This window comes from Mandrillus leucophaeus, unplaced genomic scaffold (genome assembly GCF_000951045.1).
Source record: "Mandrillus leucophaeus isolate KB7577 unplaced genomic scaffold, Mleu.le_1.0 Scaffold114, whole genome shotgun sequence".
NCBI lineage: Eukaryota > Metazoa > Chordata > Mammalia > Primates > Cercopithecidae > Mandrillus > Mandrillus leucophaeus.
Genome location: NW_012099654.1, coordinates 5,266,072 through 5,284,513, shown reverse-complemented (window position 1 = coordinate 5,284,513; position 18,442 = coordinate 5,266,072).

Below are 18,442 nucleotides of genomic sequence, written 5' to 3'. Positions count from 1 at the left end.
TACTACAACCCTACTGTTCTAGTTGGACAGTGTAGATCCATTAGGCCAACATTTACAGTTAGAGCAATTTCTTTTCTTTACTGTTTTGCTTTTGGATAAGTAGACAAAGCCAATGGACTCCAAATTATTTTATCCACATCATTCACCTGGTAAATCAGTCAATTTATTAATCAGTCAAAATATTTATTCAGTGCTAATTATGTACATGGAATTATGGAAATGCAAAGAATTACAAGGCATGGGCTTACTTTTAAGTAGCTTGAAATATAGTGGAAACTTAATAGTGGACTGAATAAAGATTGGCACTTCACAAACGCTCACATAGAATTAATACCAGGCAAGTGGTCCACATAAAAAAATTGCTAGGGATTGGGGAAACGAGTCCTTCACTGAGGGCAAGTAAGAGGAATAGCATCCAGGCTCAAGAATCCAGCTACCTGGATTTGAATTCTAGCTCATCCACTTACAGATATATGACAATGGCAAGCTGCTTAACCGCCTCATGCTTCAGTGATTCCTTCTTTTTTGTTTTGTCTTGTTTTTGTGTTTTTGTTTTTGTTTTTGTTTTTTTTGGAGACAGGGTCTCACTCTGTCACCCATGCTGGAGTGCAATGGAGTGATCATAGCTCACTGCAGCCTCAATCGTCTCCTCAGCTCAAGCCATCCTTCTGCCTCAGCCTCCCAAGTAGCTGGGACAGGCTTGCACCTACACACCTAGCCAATTTTTTGTAGAGATGGGGTCTCACTGTATTGCCCAGGCTGGTCTTAAACTCATGAGCCAATGGGATCTTCTCACTTTGGCCTCCCAAAGTGCTGGGATTACAGGTGTGCACCACCATGCCTGGCCCAGTGTTTCCCTCTTAAAAAAACCTTGTGGGATGGCTGTGAGAATTAAATGAGCTAATTTATGTCACATACTTAACATATAACCTAGCCTGAAGTACTCCATACACGTTACCTATGTAGTGGTAGCTTTTATGGGGTAATAGTATTCACGAAGAAGGAAAAAGTCTCAGTAGGGTCTTATGAAGACCAGAGTAAGGAGGAAAAGGTTTTACAGATATGGACTATAACATCAATAGTACAAATTGCAGGAAAATTGTGGTGTTGGCTGGGATAGTAAGTTTGGCCCAGTTGTAAAAGGTCTTGAACATAAGATGAATCTAAGACTTCACCATGTAATCAATAGAGAACCACTTTCACTTCTTAAGCAGAAGTGTAGCACGATAAAGATGTTTTTGGAAAGTTTTAATCTGCTGCATATATTGGGCAATGGGAACACAGGGGGTAAGGAAACCAGACAGAAAAAGGTATTTCAATGGTACAGGAATACAGTAATAGGTGCTCAGTCTCTGACGGTAACAGTGGGAGTGGAGAAGGGAGACAAGGTGAGTTTTTGCAGAGGAAGAATTAACTATACTTGGTGAATGACTGGATGTGAGAATTATGCTGCTATTTTTTATACATTCTATTTGCAAGTTTAATTTCTGTTCCTTCTTCAAAGGTCATTTCAAATATTACCTCCTCTGGGAAGCTTTCTTTCTCCCTCCCAGATATTTTTCTCTGTCAATCCTGTCAATCAGTTCATATTTCTATGACAACACATCAGGTATTGTTGTATTTCAGTGACTATACATATCTCGCTACCTCCAACCAGATGTCTAATTTTTTTGTATTCACAACACATCACACTGTGCCTGGCACACAGTAGGTGCTCACCATAAAAGAAAGAATGAATAGATGATTAAATCTGGGTCTTTGGTTCCCCTTGATCATTTGTTTTTGTTAGAATTAAAGTTTTGGTTTTTTTTTAGAGATGGGGGTCTTCCTGTATTGCCCAGGGTGGTCTCAAACTCCTGACCTCAAGCAATCCTCCTGCCTCAGGCTCCCAAAGCACTGGGATTACAGGCATGAGCCAACACACCCAGCCTACAATATAAGTAATTTAATGTGAAGTTTATTTGTATTTTTTTCAACCCTTATGCTACTTTATGGTTATAATGTTATACAGATCCAAGAATCTCATAATAAATGCCCAAGTTTTGACACCTTTTATAGCATTTTGTAAGAAGTAGTTTTTCTTTATTAATTTTTCATATATTTTATTGACTTCTTAAATGAAAATATTCACAATTTTTCTAAGAATTTATGTAAGGATATTATAGAGCAAAGTAATGTATCATAAGTTGCTTTGTATTTAAAATAAACTGTTTTCAAGCAAAAGAAGAAATGAACAAAACTAAACAAAAATTTAATATCATTACTAGAGATTTTTCTATAATAAAACCATTTTGTCAGCTACTCACAATGTAGTTCTTCTGCTCAAGTTTCTTAGAATCTGTGTGGTCTCCTCTGAATTCTTTAAATAGACAGGAGCCCATCTATGTGAGCAGGTAGATGAATGGGTGCAATGAAAGAGGCCAGTCTCTTTCTCCACATATAAATCTCCAAAAATAATAGGATACACATGTGCAAAAGTGGTAAACCACTAATAATATTTATAACTCCACAATTCCTAGTGGAAATAAAATAATAAAGCAATAAAACATTCGAGGAAAGGAACAAGTACCATGGTTAAAACGCTGGCATCAGGGCTTGAAACTTGTCTGAAACCCAGTCACTCATGATTTGGAATGTTTACAGTAGGAATTTAGATTGTTTTATGTCATGGTCCACTTACAGATCGGCAGGCCAGATCTCATGGGTGGGATCTGTATTAAACCTGTGCCATATTCCCATTGAGCACAAAGACTGAACACGCTCTTCATCATTAGAGACTTTTTGCTACGTAATTAGTGGTAGTACTGATTGAGTCACCCTTATGCTTTGGTAGAGGGTAAAGGGAGTTACAATTATGTATAGAGTTTTAAAAAATTTCACTTGCATGGCCAGGCACAGTGGCTCACGCCTGTAATACCAGCACTTTGGGAGGGTGAGGCGGGCAGATCACGAGGTCAGGAGTTCGTTCGAGACCAGCCTGGCCAACACAGTGAAGCCCCATCTGTACTAAAAATACAAAAAATTAGCCGGGTGTGGTGACGGGTGCCTGTAATTCCAGCTACTCAGGAGGCTGAGGCAGGAGAGAGGCGGAGGTTGCAGTAAGCTGAGATCACACCATTGCACTCTGGCCTGGAAAACAAGAGTGAAACTATCTCAAAAAAAAAAAAAAATTCACTTCCAGTAGTTCAAAATTATAAAACAGTTAAGATAATGTATATTGCTTTATCTTAGAAAAAGATTAACAAATGCTATCTTTTAAACATTTGATACCTTGTTTAATATACTATTTCTAAAATAAGCCATATATATATTCAAGAACCATCTTTAAAGCATGACTAAAAAACGATACAATTTTTTTTTACCCTTCATCAAACTTACAGGAATGTTCTCTTCTAAGCAGTCACCCTGGGAGCACACCAATAGTAATGATACTGCCATTCCTGAGGACATCTTGAGAACTCTCCTTTTGTAACCAGTTTACAAGACACACAAGATGATAAATCTTCAAGGATATGCTAGTTTTGAAAAAAATAAAAAGTGTTTTTTAAAAACTCAATTTGTTCATCCGCTTTATTCACCATATTTGACTCAGTGCCATTTGCAAAATTAAATCTACCTTCAAAGAATGAAGTTTTTCAAATGAATGGGCTTTTTTTTTTTTCTTTTTTTGCATTTCAAAAAGTTTTCATGATGGAGCTTATTGATAGAAAATGCAATTGAAAAATGTCAGTCTTTTAAACGTTGTTTATAAAGTACCTGTTGCAAGGACAGAGCTAGATAATTACCCTTATTCATTATGAAAAAGACAATGAAAGCACTTGCCATCAGTGGAGTTTTATTAATGACACACAAACTGAAGGAGCCTTTACTTTTTTTTAAACTATTTTTTAAAATAATTATAGACTCAGAGGAAGTTGCAAAAATAGAGTTCCATACACCCTTCACCCAGCTTTCTCTAGTGGTGACATGTAATTGCAGTACAATATCAAAACTAGGAAACTGGCATTGTATAACACTGTTTTTTGTGTGCATGTGTGTGTATTTTTTGTTTGTCTTTGTTTTTGTTTTTGTTTGAGACAGAGTCTCCCTCTGTTGTTCAGGCTGGAGTGCACTGGCGCGATCTCAGCTCACTGCAACCTTCCCCTCCCAGGTTCAAGCGATTTTCCTGCCTCAGCCTCCTGAGTAGCTGGGATTACAGATGCCCATGCCCCGGCTAATTTTTGTAGTTTTAGTAGAGACAGGGGCTTCACCATGTTGACCAGGCTGGTCTTGAACTCCTGGCCTCAAGTGACCTGCCGGCCTCAGCCTCCAAAAGTGCTGGGATTATAGGCATGAGCTACCATGTCTGGCTCAGAAATTGACATTGTATATCACTGTTAAGTACACTATAGGCCTTACTCAGTTTTTGCCAAGTTTTACATGCATTCACGTGTGTACTGTTCTATGCAGTTTTATCCCATGTGTAATTCAAGTAAGCACCATAACAAGATACAGAACTCTTCCATCACTACAAAAGAACTCATTCCTGGTCCCCTCTTACATTCGGACCCCCACCCTTTCCCTGTGCTGTGGAGGCCACCAATCTGTTCTCATATATGCAGTTTTGTCATTTTGAGAATGTTAAATAAATGGAAATATGCAGTATGTAACAATTTGAGGTGGACTGTTTTCGCCAAACATATTGCCCTTGAGATTCTATTTGTTGTGCACATCAGTTTATTTCTTTTTATTCCTAAGTAATATTCCTTTGTATGAATATCCCAGAGTTTCACCACTGAAGGACATATGGGTTGTCTGTTTTCTTTCTTTCTTCTTATTGTTACAAATAAAGCTACTATGAACATTCATGTACAGGTTTTTCTGCAAACATAAATTTTCATTTCTCTGGGATTAATGCCCTAGGACATAGTGGCTGGGCTGAATGGTAAGTGCATATTTAATTTTGTAAGTAACTGACAAACTATTTTCCAGAATAACTGTGCCACTTTACATTCACATCAGTAATGTAGGAGAGATCCAGTTTTTTTGCATCCTTGCTAACATTTGGTATTACTACCGTTTCAGCTATTCTAATAGGTCAGTAGTTCTAATTATTTTTGGAAATTGCTGATTCAATGTATTTGGTCTTATGATAATTCAATAGAGATGGCTTTTTGCCTTCACATTGTCTTCCTGGGTATGAACTTCAAGCCTTATATTGATTTTTAGCTTTAAAATTATAAAAAGATGTGTTCATCACGTCGTTTACCAATGTCCAGTATAAGTGACCAAAAACTCACTTCAGGCCCTTCCACCTGCCCTTATAATTTCTCCCCTGTCATAAACATGCCTTTGTCTAAAAATATTATCCTTCCTGGAAAAAAAGTCCTATTGGCTGACTTCTGTTTCTGTTGAGGGAAGGAGGACTAATGTTGGGCTGCACTGGTTGCCTCTGGTTGGTCACTCGCAGCATGAATTCTACTGTGAATTCTGGCTTTGTGGTTGGCTTTTGTGGGTGGATTTCTGGGGATGCTAGGAGTGAACAGGACAATCATAATTCTGCAGGTTTGCTCTGTTCAAAGTTAACTGGTCTGTATAGTGACCCACAGATGAGACAAAGTAGAGACTGCTGCTATGTTAGTTGCAAAATGATCACTTTACTTCAAACAGAATTCAAAGTGCCCTTGAGAGGCTGTTGCATTAAGTACTTGCACGGCAGAGGTGGCACACACAGGATACAATTTACTTTCCCCCTCAAGTTCATGCCATTCTTTGTGAAGAGGCCCAAAGTGCTTACTACTAGTCTTAGGGAATGAAATGGCAAGTAGGAAATAGAATCCAATTACAAAACAGCTTGTGGCTTCTGCTCCCCTTACATTTACCCGCAACTGCATCTTGAACGTGATGTAACTAGCAGTTACTATGTGTAAATCATTTCATTTTATTTACTTATAATCATAAAATTACCTCTGTTAGTTGATAATGAAATGTTGGGGTTTGGGGAGGGGGCCTAAAATTTCAGGTTAAGATAAAGCTTTTCAGCATTTGCTTCCCATTCTTTATCTATCTAAATTGACTTATCATTTATATTATTCTATAAATAGGAGTTTGAACAGATGAATATCACAAACATTCTGACAAGTAAAAAAAAAAGTCAAACAAGAGACTCCATACATATTGTATAATTCCATTTATATGAAGTTCAAAAACAGGTAAAACTAATCTGTGGTGAGAGAAATGAGAACAGTAGTTGTAAGTGGAATGGCATTTATTGGATACAGGCACAGAGGAGTTTTCTGGGGTGTTTAAAATACTCTAACTGTGGTGGCTACACAGGTGCATCTATATGGACAATTCACCAAGATGTACACTAGGAGTTGGATACTTTATTGTATCTATGTTATTCTTTAATTAAAAGTTAAGCTAACAACTGAAATGAAAAAATAAGAGGTTTGGTGATAACATCACAGGCAGAATTGATTTTGGTTTTTCCTCTCAAAAGTTTCCACGAATTTTTACATCTTGCAAATTGTCATTTTCTCCAATGCAAATGAACTGCTTTTCTCATCTCTTTCCTCTTCTCTGCCCCTCCCAGTTTCTAAACTAGTTATATTTATGGTGCAATGTCATGAATATTGTAACTGTGAAATTAAAATACTGTGAAGCAGAGTGTGGAAGCAATAAAACCCTATTAAGATCAGTTTAGGCCTTGAAAAATTTCATGATTCCTTTCACTCACATGACATCTTTCATTCCTGTTTTTGAAGTTTGGATCCAAGGAATTTTGCATGCTGTGGGTTGACATTTAGTTAATAGCATCTTTTGCTGAGGTTCTATTTTCTAAATTAACAAGATCAAGAACAGTGACCTGATGATATTTCTTTGTACATCTGGCTCTTTTCCAAAAAGAAGGATTAAGGGGGTGGAGGGTGGAGAGAGAGAGAGAGACAGACACAGAGAGAGACAGAGAGAGAGAGGAAATCAAACCCCTTTTGGTCACCTTTATTTTAGGGCAAAGTTTGCTTCAAATTTTTGTAAAAATATTAGATAACTTCTCATCAACAAAATGAACAACGCCCTCCCCATACAAAATCTGTAGTTGCAATATGTCTACTATTTCTCGTTTCTCTTTTGCTTCCCTATTATCTTGTGTCTTCAGTTCTTTCTAATGAGCCATGAAAAAGACAAAGGAAAAAATACATCTACATATAAACTATGGGGACAGAATCAACAGCTTGCCTAAGGAAGTGAACCAAGTCAGGTTTAACTTGTTAAAACAGATTTGGAGAGGGACTAAGAGGGAAGAAAGAAGACTGAGGAATATAGTAAGAATCGGTGTGTCTAATCACACAGTAGGTGCTCCACACACATTTCTTAAAAAAGAAAAGAAAAGAAAAAACTGGTAACAAAAAATACAAATTATTAACGCAAGCGAGGAACTCCTACAGCATGTTTGGCCAAGATAGTGACTTCAGGATGGCATCCGACCCACTTTCCTCTCATTCCCAAATGCTTTACTTGGAAATTCCATGTTGCTAAAAGTAAGGAGGGGGAGAGGGAGGAGGTGGTAAGTATGTGAGAAATACAGAAGACAGATGGAGAGGAAAATATGTAGCCTACCGAATGCAAAGTGATGCTTTCCAAGACAGAAGGAGGGAACTAGGCGCCTTTTTTCCACTCCGCTGCCCCCAACGTCTGGGCTGTGCGTTGTAACGCAGTTGGCGGGGCCTTCAGCTTGGGATGAGGGCGAAGGGGCTCGGGATGGGTGGGAAAGCAAGGGCCGGGCAACAGGTGGGGAGGTGGCGGACTTTTGTCTCGGGGAAGGAAATCGGCTGTGCTGAAAGGGCGGAAAGCAGTAGCGCACAGAACTAGTGTCTGAGGAGTCCCGGGCGCTCTCGCCTTCGCTCTGGGCTCCTCTAATTAGAGAGGGGATGCAGGGTGGCATTAGTTCCCAAACGTTTTAATCGAGCCTCTTTTCAATGGCCAGGGATAAATGTAGCCACTGTTACTCTGTGCTGAATGGGTCGCAAAGGCCCCCGCCCGGCCCCCAGCGAGGCCATTCAGGCGTCTTTTCACAACCCCTAAGCGGTTCAGTCCCTGGGCCTAGCGACACTCCAGAGCGCTCCTAATTAGTCTAATTAGAAAGGTGGATTGATAGATGGAAAGAAGACAGAGTTGGGTTAGGAAGATGCTCAATGCTGCCAATCTTGGCTGGGTTGCCGCTTATTCTCTGCGTAAAGAAAAGGCTGCAAAGAAGGAAGTTGGAGCCGAAGCCCGCGCCAGGTCTGGGCTCTGGCCGAATCCCGGGCTGGGCGGTCTTTGACCCCCCGCGCCTCCCGCCCACAGCCGGAGCCCGGTAGCTGGAAGCAGCCATACCCCGGCCAGCGTCTCCAGGCCGCGGTCTCCGGCCTTCACCGAGCGAGGCGGGCGGGAAGGAAGGGCCGTGACCGAGCGGGCACGGCCTCCCGCCCCAGCCTGGAGCCTCTCCGCCCCGCCGGGCCCCGCGGCCGCCCCTTCCTCACCCGGAAAATCGTGCGGAGACGCGGCGTAGCGGCCGGACCCCTGGCCTTCGCGTCGGGCCGCGCCACGTGGCAGCTCCCAGCACCCTCCCGTCCCGGCCTCGCGTGCTGTTCGGGCAGCCCTCGTCCCACTCAGGCCGAAACCCCAGGAAGGAAATCACTCTGGGCTGGGGACGCGGCCTCTGCGCGCTGCTGCTGGGTGATGTGCCCGATGTTTCTCTGCCCTTCTCCAGGCGCAGGCCGGTCACTCGCGCAGCCGCTCCTGCGGGTTGCTGGGCGCGGAACCGCCTCAGCCCCGGCCCGGCCTCAGGCCCCGGCTCCGGCCCCGCGCATTCCTGCGCTCGCCGCAGCAGGCGGGAGGCGGGGAAGGGAGCAGCCCGGGTGGCTTGGAGAACACTGAACCTTTAATTGGGCTATAAATCAGACAGGGGAGTGCGGTGGAGTTTATGCAGGTGTAAAAACAGAGGGGAAAACCCGGGCCGAGCAGCCAAAGCGCCCGGGCAGGTCAGAACCTCCAGCAAACTAACATCTTGATAAGTCCGCTGACAACAAAATAAACAGTGGAGAGGGCTGAGGGGCGGGAGGCGGGGGGCGCCGTGGCCTACGGCCCGCTCGCAGCAGCTCGGCGGCCGTCTTCGAGGGAAAGGCGGGCTGTTCTCGGCTTTGTGCTTGGGGCTTTAGGAGGGGCGGTTGGAGGAGAGAGAGAAGCAGAATTATCTCCCTTTCCGCGTCCCATTCCCGTGGATGGAGGGCCCCGGGAGCGTTCGACGATGGCAGTTTGGGGCGTGAGCGCTGCCTCGTCGGCCCCTACGACGTCGGACGCCAGAGCTGCCGGGGCCCCGGGCGAGCGGCGAGCGGCCCCTGCGTCCCTCCCGGACACAGCGCCACCGAGAGGCCGAGCCTCCCGCTCCCGCTGCCATTTCAAGGGCTGACGCCTGGAAAACACCGCCAGGCCCCTGGCCGAAGGAGGTAACTAACCGAGTCGAAACGGCGATCAGAAATTAATTCAGTGCCCTGCTCAGGAGCAAAACCCTGTCAAAACCCCATCGAGATGTTGGCACAAGCGGCAAGCGGATTCACATACAAAGGAAAACAATAAAAGTCTCGTTAGATCATTTTTCTGGATATTGTTTAAGGTCTGAAAGGGACCAAATCGTTTCAAAATGTTGCCAGTAAAAATTATCCTATGTGGAATGCAACTAATCCTTTTAGGTTCCTGTCAACTGTTTCCACAAAAGGAATCCGATTTTTTCAAATCAAAGATCCAAAAGTCTTTGGGGAGAGATTACATGCCAGAGCTTTAGTTACATTATAGAGTCACAGTAACAACCCGCACCCACCAACTCCCTAAAATAATGGATCCTATCCTACAGAACTCTAAAGAACTGTGGGAGATAGTTTGCTGGAGTCCTGCTATCTATGCAGATAGGGAGGGAGGTCAGAAGGGGGGAGGAAGGCAAAGAAATAATAAATTCCATAAATACAAAAACAGAGCACAGAATGCCTCAACATTTTATTTTTCTCCTCTGTACCCCCAGTTACTTTTGGAGACACACACACCCCCCCAAAAACTTGGTGATTTGGAAGCAGTTCCTTAGCAATGACAACTTAAAGGTGAAATAAATGCTTGAATTGAATGCAGAAAAACTCTTGGGTGCTTATGCACCACCCCCAGTGGTCCAAAACCTGGATTCTCTGTCTGCATTTTGAAGATGCGACAACAATTTCAGCAAGTGGGAAAGTATTTATTCAAAAGTTTAACAAGGAAAATATACCTGGTTTAATTTTAATTTTTTTAAATTTGTAATACAATGTCTAAGCCTGCAACAACAAAAAAAGTGCCTAGGGTTTTTGTTGTTGTTTTACTGCGTCTCTATATTTAGCTCTTCACAAACCCATGTGAGCCTGAACTCATTCGGAATAGGTGACAGTCTCCGTTCACAATGATATCTGAGGTCTGATCACAAACCATCACCCTCCTCCTTTTCAGCTCTTCACAGAAAACTGGCAGCTAGGGATAGGATTTGATCTATTAGTAAAAAGCTGTAAACACTTGGGAAGAAATTTAAATTCACAGTGCCTGGAAACTTCTGGCTCTGAGTTGCCTCCATACCACATAGGCAAAGGTGCTCAGGCGTTTTAGTCATTTTTGAGTAAACTGGCCACAGGAGAAATATATTGTCAAGAAGCTATCATTAGTTTCATTTACACACTAGGGAGATTTTTCATAATGAAAAGAAATGGTTTTAATGGAGAGATTTTAAAAATATATCTTGCTAACCTTCCCTCCACCCCATTGTTTCCTGCTAAAATGGCTTGCTCTTGTTCCATAGTGAGTGCTTATTGGTGGCAGGAATTCTTTAATTTGTTTCTTATATTTAAAGCAGGAGTAAAGGGATTTGCAATACAGCAGGTGCTCAATAAACAGTGCAGACTAATCCCACTTTTCAAAGCTTAGCGGTTAAAGAGATGATCAGTAGATAAGTAGAGGAAAGAAACAGAGCAAGAGACTAGAAGAGTGGATTTAAAACACCAGTGGTTTGTTTATTTTAGAAAGGGAAAGTTATCTGTCCAAATACACATCTGGCTGAAGTAAGAGAAAACACATGCCATCTCTTTTATCCTCATTATATCTAGAAGAACTAATTTATTTCATAGATAGCGATGGAAATTTTGAAGATAAATTTTTACATATGGCCAAAAATTTCTCTTAATTTAGGGATTTAAGTATATGCCAACGTTTAGAGGTTTTTCCTTTTTTTTTCCTTGAAAAATAAGGATGTGGAAAGAAGCCACAAAGTAATCATAATTCTTATACATTATATAGGTTTTAAGTTTTCCAAAGCATTTTCACATAAATTGTATTATTTAATTCTCACAACCTCTCCTACTCCACAAGAAAAATGCAAAATATTATGAAAACTGATCTAATGTTTAATTTCAAACTAGTCTTCTTTCTTCTCTTGCAGGCTTTGGAGATTTTTTTTTCTTTTGGCTTGTGATTTTTTTTCTCCAGAGTCAATCATCTAACAGAACAAAATTCTGCACAGTTTCATACATATATGAAACTCTCTGCATTAGAATAAGCAAAAATAGAGGGCCAGTTATTTTTCCTTCATAATAACCCTTTCTTGTAGACCTTTCCAAAAATGTATTGCTTCCTTTTGCTGCTGAAAAAATCTGTCTTCTAGCTATTTTAACAGCAATTCCTAGGCAAGTAAGCAAAGACACTTCTGCCTTCTGCCATAATTAATCTCTGCCCTCCCCTCTTTGCCAGTCTGTTATTGATCAGTAATTGCAATAAGAATCCTTGGTCTGTGCCTGGCTCCCTCTAGGACAGGGAGATCCAGGCAAGGCCGCAGGGTCTCAGATTCAGCCTGTACCCACCCACCTCCACCCCACACCTGTTCCTCTTCCGGTGCTCAGTGGACTGGTGGGGCCTAGGTTTTTGTTTTTGTTTTTTAAACTCTAGAATTAAAAAAAAAAAAGTTTCTTGTTTTTAAAACAACATATTTTCTCCGGGAAATCCATTTTCTCTTGCATTAAGCACCGTCCCTTGGAAAGATTGCCATACACACTCTCCTTTGCACTCTGCAGCTTACAGGCACAATCCCTGCACTGACTCTGGTGTGGATGTCTTCACACTGAACAAAGCAGTGGCCCCAACCCTTGCCTGAGGAGGCTGGGCTGTAACAAGACTTCTGGATGGAAATGGGCAATGGTAAGCTCGCAGGTAGTCTAGAATTCCCCCATAAGCATTTTAGGAGACCTCTGGCAAGGCAGGTGGATTAATTGTATAGGGGCGAAAAGGATGGGCCCAAGCCACATCATATGCAGCTGTTCAAAGACAACAAAATATCTTTAAGAGTATGCTGAGAGAAGGATATTCAGAAAAATCTTTCATTTTCTCATTAAGTGTTAAACCAGTTGATCTGACTCCTTATGTATTCCTACCTTTTCCACACAGGGAGGATGTATCCCTAAGGCTGGTTGTAAGACCTGCTTAGCAGTTTAGCAAAAAGTTCTAAACTAGAGGATCCTGACCATTAAAAACCAGCAAAAGAAGCTGAGGAAATGGGTAAATGGTACAAAATAAGCTGTGTGTGTGCGCGTGTGTATGTGAATGTGTGTGTGTGATGTTTTAAAGAATACTGTTGATGCCAAAAAATGGGGGGCGTGAGGGATGCCAGGAAAGTATCATGTGTATCGTATAGAGCTACATGGAGGAAGCTGATGCCTCTTAAAATAATTAGCTATCAATTCCAAACGAATCTAAAATGAGTTGTGAGAGTATCTCTCAGAAGACCTGGGTGGAAGTGGTAGGGAGGAAGGTGTGGCAACAATGCCAAAAAAAAAAAAAAAAAAAAAAAAAAAAAAAAAAAAAAAGTGTAAGAAATAAATGACTCTTCTACACAGTGATCTCTAAGGCAACTTCCCTACCACAGTTGTTATTTAATAAATCACAACGATGGCAACAAAGTAGCAGTGCGATGTAACAAAAATAAGATGAGTTTTAAATGCTGAAGTCCCAGTAGCTGTGACCTTGGGCAAGTCATTTAATCTCTTTTGAGCCTTGATATCTTTATTTGTAAAATGAGGTCAATAATAATTCTTATCCTCACTATTTCACAGTGCAGTTGAGAGAATTATTAGTGAGTGTCCTTTTACAAAGTCAGTGTGTGTTGATGATATTGACTGAATAGACACGAAAGGGGTTCTGGGACACTGATAACATCTGCTTCTTGCTCTGATGCTAGTTATGTAATACATATGTGGCCACTGTGAAAAGTTGTTAGGATTTGCGCACTTTTCCAAACATACACTTCCCTAAAACTTCTACTTTTAAAAGTCAGAGTAGCACAAAATAGTTCTTTCAAGGTGGTAAGCTCATGGTAATAACAACAAGAAAAACTCTAAATGTAAGTCATCAGAAGCTCATCACTGTTATCTTCGTTTCTCCTCCTAGCCACCCCATATGGAGGCTTCGGAATCAAAGGGAATCTTTGAGAATCATCAGTTGTTTTCTCTGTGTGTGCCTTGCATCTTACTGACTAGTATTTTCCTAGAGGAAAGAAGCTGGAGGAACAAACCAGGAAGTTTCCTACATGCCAGAGGGGTCAACACTAACAAGAAAGAAGCCCAAGCTGTTCACATCAAGGGAAAGATGTGATTAGAGGGATGCGACATGCAAAGAAATTATCTGAAAAGCGAATTCAGTTGGGAAAGTATAAGCCCCAAAGAGCACTGAGCAGCTGGTCATGATCAGATTCTCCATCTTTCTGTCAAATGTAATTGTATCCGAGCTGGCAGGGTATTTATTGCTAAAGTCGAAGGGCCAGATTTTACACTAAACATATTTACACATTTACATTCGTTGCCCTATAAACACACCATGTTTCACTGGCCATGACATCAAACACATTTACCAACAAAAAGCATATGTCTAATTACAAAATCATAGAGGAGGCAAGTGGCAGCTGATGGGCAATGAGCATGCATGCCTGTGTATGTATATGTGTGACCCAGCTGCACCACCAGGAAACCGGCAGAAACAAGAATGAATGCAGACAATGCTGGGCCCACTTCACTTGTCCTCTGCTCCCCAGGCCTGTCCTCGTCTGGTTTAGTTCTAAGGGGGTGATGGACCCCTGGAATTCCAATTAGATGCATAATTTCCCTCCTGGAAGAGCCCTGAGACACTAGGGCAGTTCCTGGCAGATTTCTGATTTGGATTGGGTTTGATGCTGATATGACCTTTAAATTGCCCCCAAAATGTCTTTTCTCAGTCAGTAATAAAAACAGGTGTGAGCAAAATGTGTAGCCAGCAGAGAATTTTAAAATTATAACTAGAGTCCTTGATTCCTGGCTTTGGGTAGTAAGAACAGATCCCTACCCATCAATAGCAGTTGTAATAACACCGTTAGCTGCTCCAAGCTTGGTCCTTGATCAAACAAGGAAATCAGAGTCACTGGGGCTAGAGAGAGAAAAACACAACAGGCACAGCCTCAACCACTGGCCTCAGACGGCCTTTAATAAATGACACAGGCTGGTATTCCATCAAAATAATCACCTTCCATCAGAATAACCACCTCCCCCAACTCTCTCAGAGGACAGGCTACAGGAAGAAATGGTAGGTTTATAAAAAAGAAAAAACTGTGAAGGGCAGAAAAGCCTTTTCCTGAGATGAATGCTTACTACATTCACTGCAAGAATTTTGATAATAAATATATCCAGAATTCCAGTTCCATCAACAGAAAGTTTGGCCAGGAAAGAGCTGCCAAGTAGGGGCCAGACAAGTTGAGATGTGTAAACATACAGATGCTTCAGGGAGTGAAAAATAAGAAGCGTCTTCACAATTTTTTTCCTTCATCTCCCCAGTTCCTTTTTTTCTTAAGGGGAAGGGAAGTGGCCCTTAAATAAATGCATGAGATAGGATGGACAGGAAACACGTTGTTGAGGAGAAGCACTAGCTTCTTATTTTAAAGAAATAAAATAATTACCCAATAGAGAAAAGAGAAATCAACCAAGGAACGATCTAAGGTCATGACACCATGTGTGGTACAAGAAGCAATTCAACCCATAAGGGCTTCATTACCCCCGCAATAGATAACATTTGGCTAAATCTAGCTGCAGATTAAATCTCCGCAGCACAACAGAGCCCTGAATGGAGAGGCTCCTTTTTGTGTGGTCCTTCTCCGGGAGCTGCCTGAACCATTAGCCCCAATATATCCCTCTCCCTATTAACTGCAATTCCCTCCCGACTGAGCTTCGGTCATTTGTCTCGAGGCTCTACGGGGGCGTTTGATGAGCAGAGAAACAAGGAGAAGGGGAGAAAAGCGTCGGGTTAATGAGTTGTAGCAAATCCACACTTTGTAGTTGGGAGGAGGAGAGCTGGTGGCCAATGTTTGTCCAACTGGTTTATTTTTCGAGACCCAGCCTATTGAGGAAGGCTTGTTCAAGCAGGCTTCGTTCCTACAAACACACAAACATCCTTCTGTTTGCCTACAAAGAAAAGGGGACCAGCGCTGGATTTGCATGCGAATGAGGAGCTCCAGGAGGAGAGGTCCTTGCCCATCAAAGGCCGCGGTAGCCTGGCGGCCCCGCGGCCTTTGTTCCAGCACCTGCTCGCCTGCACGGCCTGATGGGGCGCGCCCCGCGCTCCTGGCTCGCCGGTCCCGGGTCCACGGCCCACTCGTCCCTCGCCTGCCCCGCGGCCCACACCTCTCGCGGCTCCTACCTCACCCGCCCGGTGGCCCTGCTTCCCCCAGTCTCATCCCCCTGGGAGCAGGCCCGCAGGGTCTGCAAGGCTGAGAACTGAACCCCAAACGCAGAGGGTGGGGAGCTGAGCAGCAGGACGCAAAACTTTGAATCGAGGCGGCTTGGGTTTGCACGTTCCTTTAGCTCTGAGCTCACGCTGGTCTCTACCTGTTTAAAAACAGTCTTGCGGTCTCCGGTGGGGGCGCGTGAAGCGGGACCCCAACCCCGGGACCCGGAGCGAGGCCTGGATCACCCTGTGCCTTCTTGCCATTCTCTTAAATGCACTGACACCCCTGGAGGTGGGGCCCGTTCTGGCACTTTTGAAGACGTGGGAATATGAACAAGAGACAAGATTAACCAGGATTCCCTGCTTTCAGGACATCCACGCATCGCGCAAAAAATCAAAAATACACACGGTTTTGTTCTTGGCTGTCTCTCTTCGTAACTATTTTCATATCTAAATTTCAGATGCGTGCGTTACAGAAGGCTACCAGGCGCGCCAGCAGTGTCTGTGCCGTTTGGATTCCGCCTGCCAACGCCTCTCCACCCGAGGCGGCGCGTGGAGTCCAGACGTTCTTGGATTCAATGACTCCTCTCTCTTAACCGGGCTAGAGTAAAAGTAACTTTTGTATATAAGACTTTGGTCTAACAGTATTTCAATTTGTATCTACAGATTTAGGGGTAAGTTTGAGGGTGAGAGAATTTAACCTCCTTCAAACATTTAACTGGTGGCGGGGGTGGGGGAGAGAACTTCATTTGAGCCCGCGAGAGTCCGTTTTCTCCCTAAAAAGAGACAGGGCGTCATGAATGAGCATCATTGCAAAATATTGACCCTATAGATTTCATTAACTTGGTAAGTTAAATCTGCGAATCTTCATATATATACCTGTCCAAACATTTTAAAGAAATTGAATAAACAGATTTAATCTCCGCTGCAAACACTAATGTTAGACATTTAAATTATGTGTTACATATACCTAGGTATTCTTTGGGGCACACAACATTGTAGTAATCAAAACTTGTATCTCACGTTTTTTTTCAAAGAACTAGAAATTTCATGTAATAGTTAATAAAAGACATTAAAAACTGAAAAAGATAAACCTAAATCACCTAAATTCAATAAATATAATTAGCTCAATGAACACCTGATACATTTTCATTTATTCTTTAAAGCATCCCAAAGTTGAAGGTTTATCTTAAATACCCTATTCACTTAAGTCAGAATTTCAATAAATTGGCCTTTTAAGAGAAAAACCTCTTTATACAATTACTCGCATTCCTTCCATCTGCAACATAGTAGCTGTAAATACTGGCACTTTAAAATATAATTTATTTCTTATATGCAAATATGTCCTTATTCAGGGCTTTAAAGCTCCTTAACTGATGGTCATCTCTACTAATTTTTCCTATTAGAATTTTAAAACTAGACTGCCTCTTTGCTTGTTTCATTTCCATTACAACCTATTATGTTGAGAGTTTCCGTAGATATAATATTGTCGTGAACGGAGTAGAAATTAAATGAGGAAGGAAGCTCAAAAATGAAATGCAAAGTTCCTATAAAATTATCTTTGGGTACCTGTGGTTTTAATTTTAACATACCTCAATGCGCTTTAAAATGGCATAGAATCAGATTTGAAAATGTACACGAAAGTAACTTATTTTATTTGAAGTCATTTAAAAGTAATTTCTGATCTCCTACCACGGTTTTCACTTAGGAGGTTCAAATGAAAAATCACGGCATGATGCTGTTGTTAAATTCTCTCAGAAAATATTTAAGTCTGTTCTATACCGAGTTCCTACTTACCCCATATAGAAACTTTAAGTAGAAAAGAAAAACTAAGAAGGGGACAACTGAAGCCAATTATTCTGGTGAATTTTCTTTGAAAATTAAGCATTTTTATTTCTGAAAAAGTGTAAAAATCTTACATTTAGAATAGTACAATAATAATTGCCAGTAAAATTTACAATACTCCTTGTAAAGAATATGCAGTAAGTACAAAAAAAATTCCGCACGTCTGTTATGATACAAAACACAGGTTGAAATAAGAAATGATAATTTTGACTTTTTTTCTTGTGTAAACATGTTAACCATTTTTTTCCTTTTCATGAAAAAGTACACCAGACAAGTGTCCTCAAAAAGGAATTGCTTCGTTGGTATTCTTCAAGACCTTTACTATTTTTGTATTATTCTCTTGAACATTATTTTTTAACGCCTGGACCTGAGAATCTCTACACCTCAAAAAGGCTTAGTTGTTTTTCATCTACCAAAAGTCAAGGGAGCCTCTAGTGCCTGGACAGGGCGGACCCCCTTCCCCGGCACCCTCTTCCTCCCCACTCCAGGTCGGGGGTGCTGTAGCATAGGACGGCTTTGCATAAATAGAGGGACCCGCAGAGCCGAAAAGCGCGCCCGAGCTGTTGACAGTTTCGTCCGACAATTCGCAGCGGCGAAAATAGGCGCGCGAGGTCGAGAGGGGCCGCGCCGGGAGGAGCGAACAAAACAGCGAACCACTGAGACGAGAAAAGGAGCCGGGATTCCTACCTTCTTCCTCGAGCGCGCTAACATAGCGTTATTAACAATTGGATATCCTAGCAGTAAAGTTCTCGACACTGGACAGGGCAGTCCCTTGGTGCAGAGTCCCCAGGGCGGCGGACGAGGAGACGGAGGAGGCGGCGGCGGCCGCGGCTGC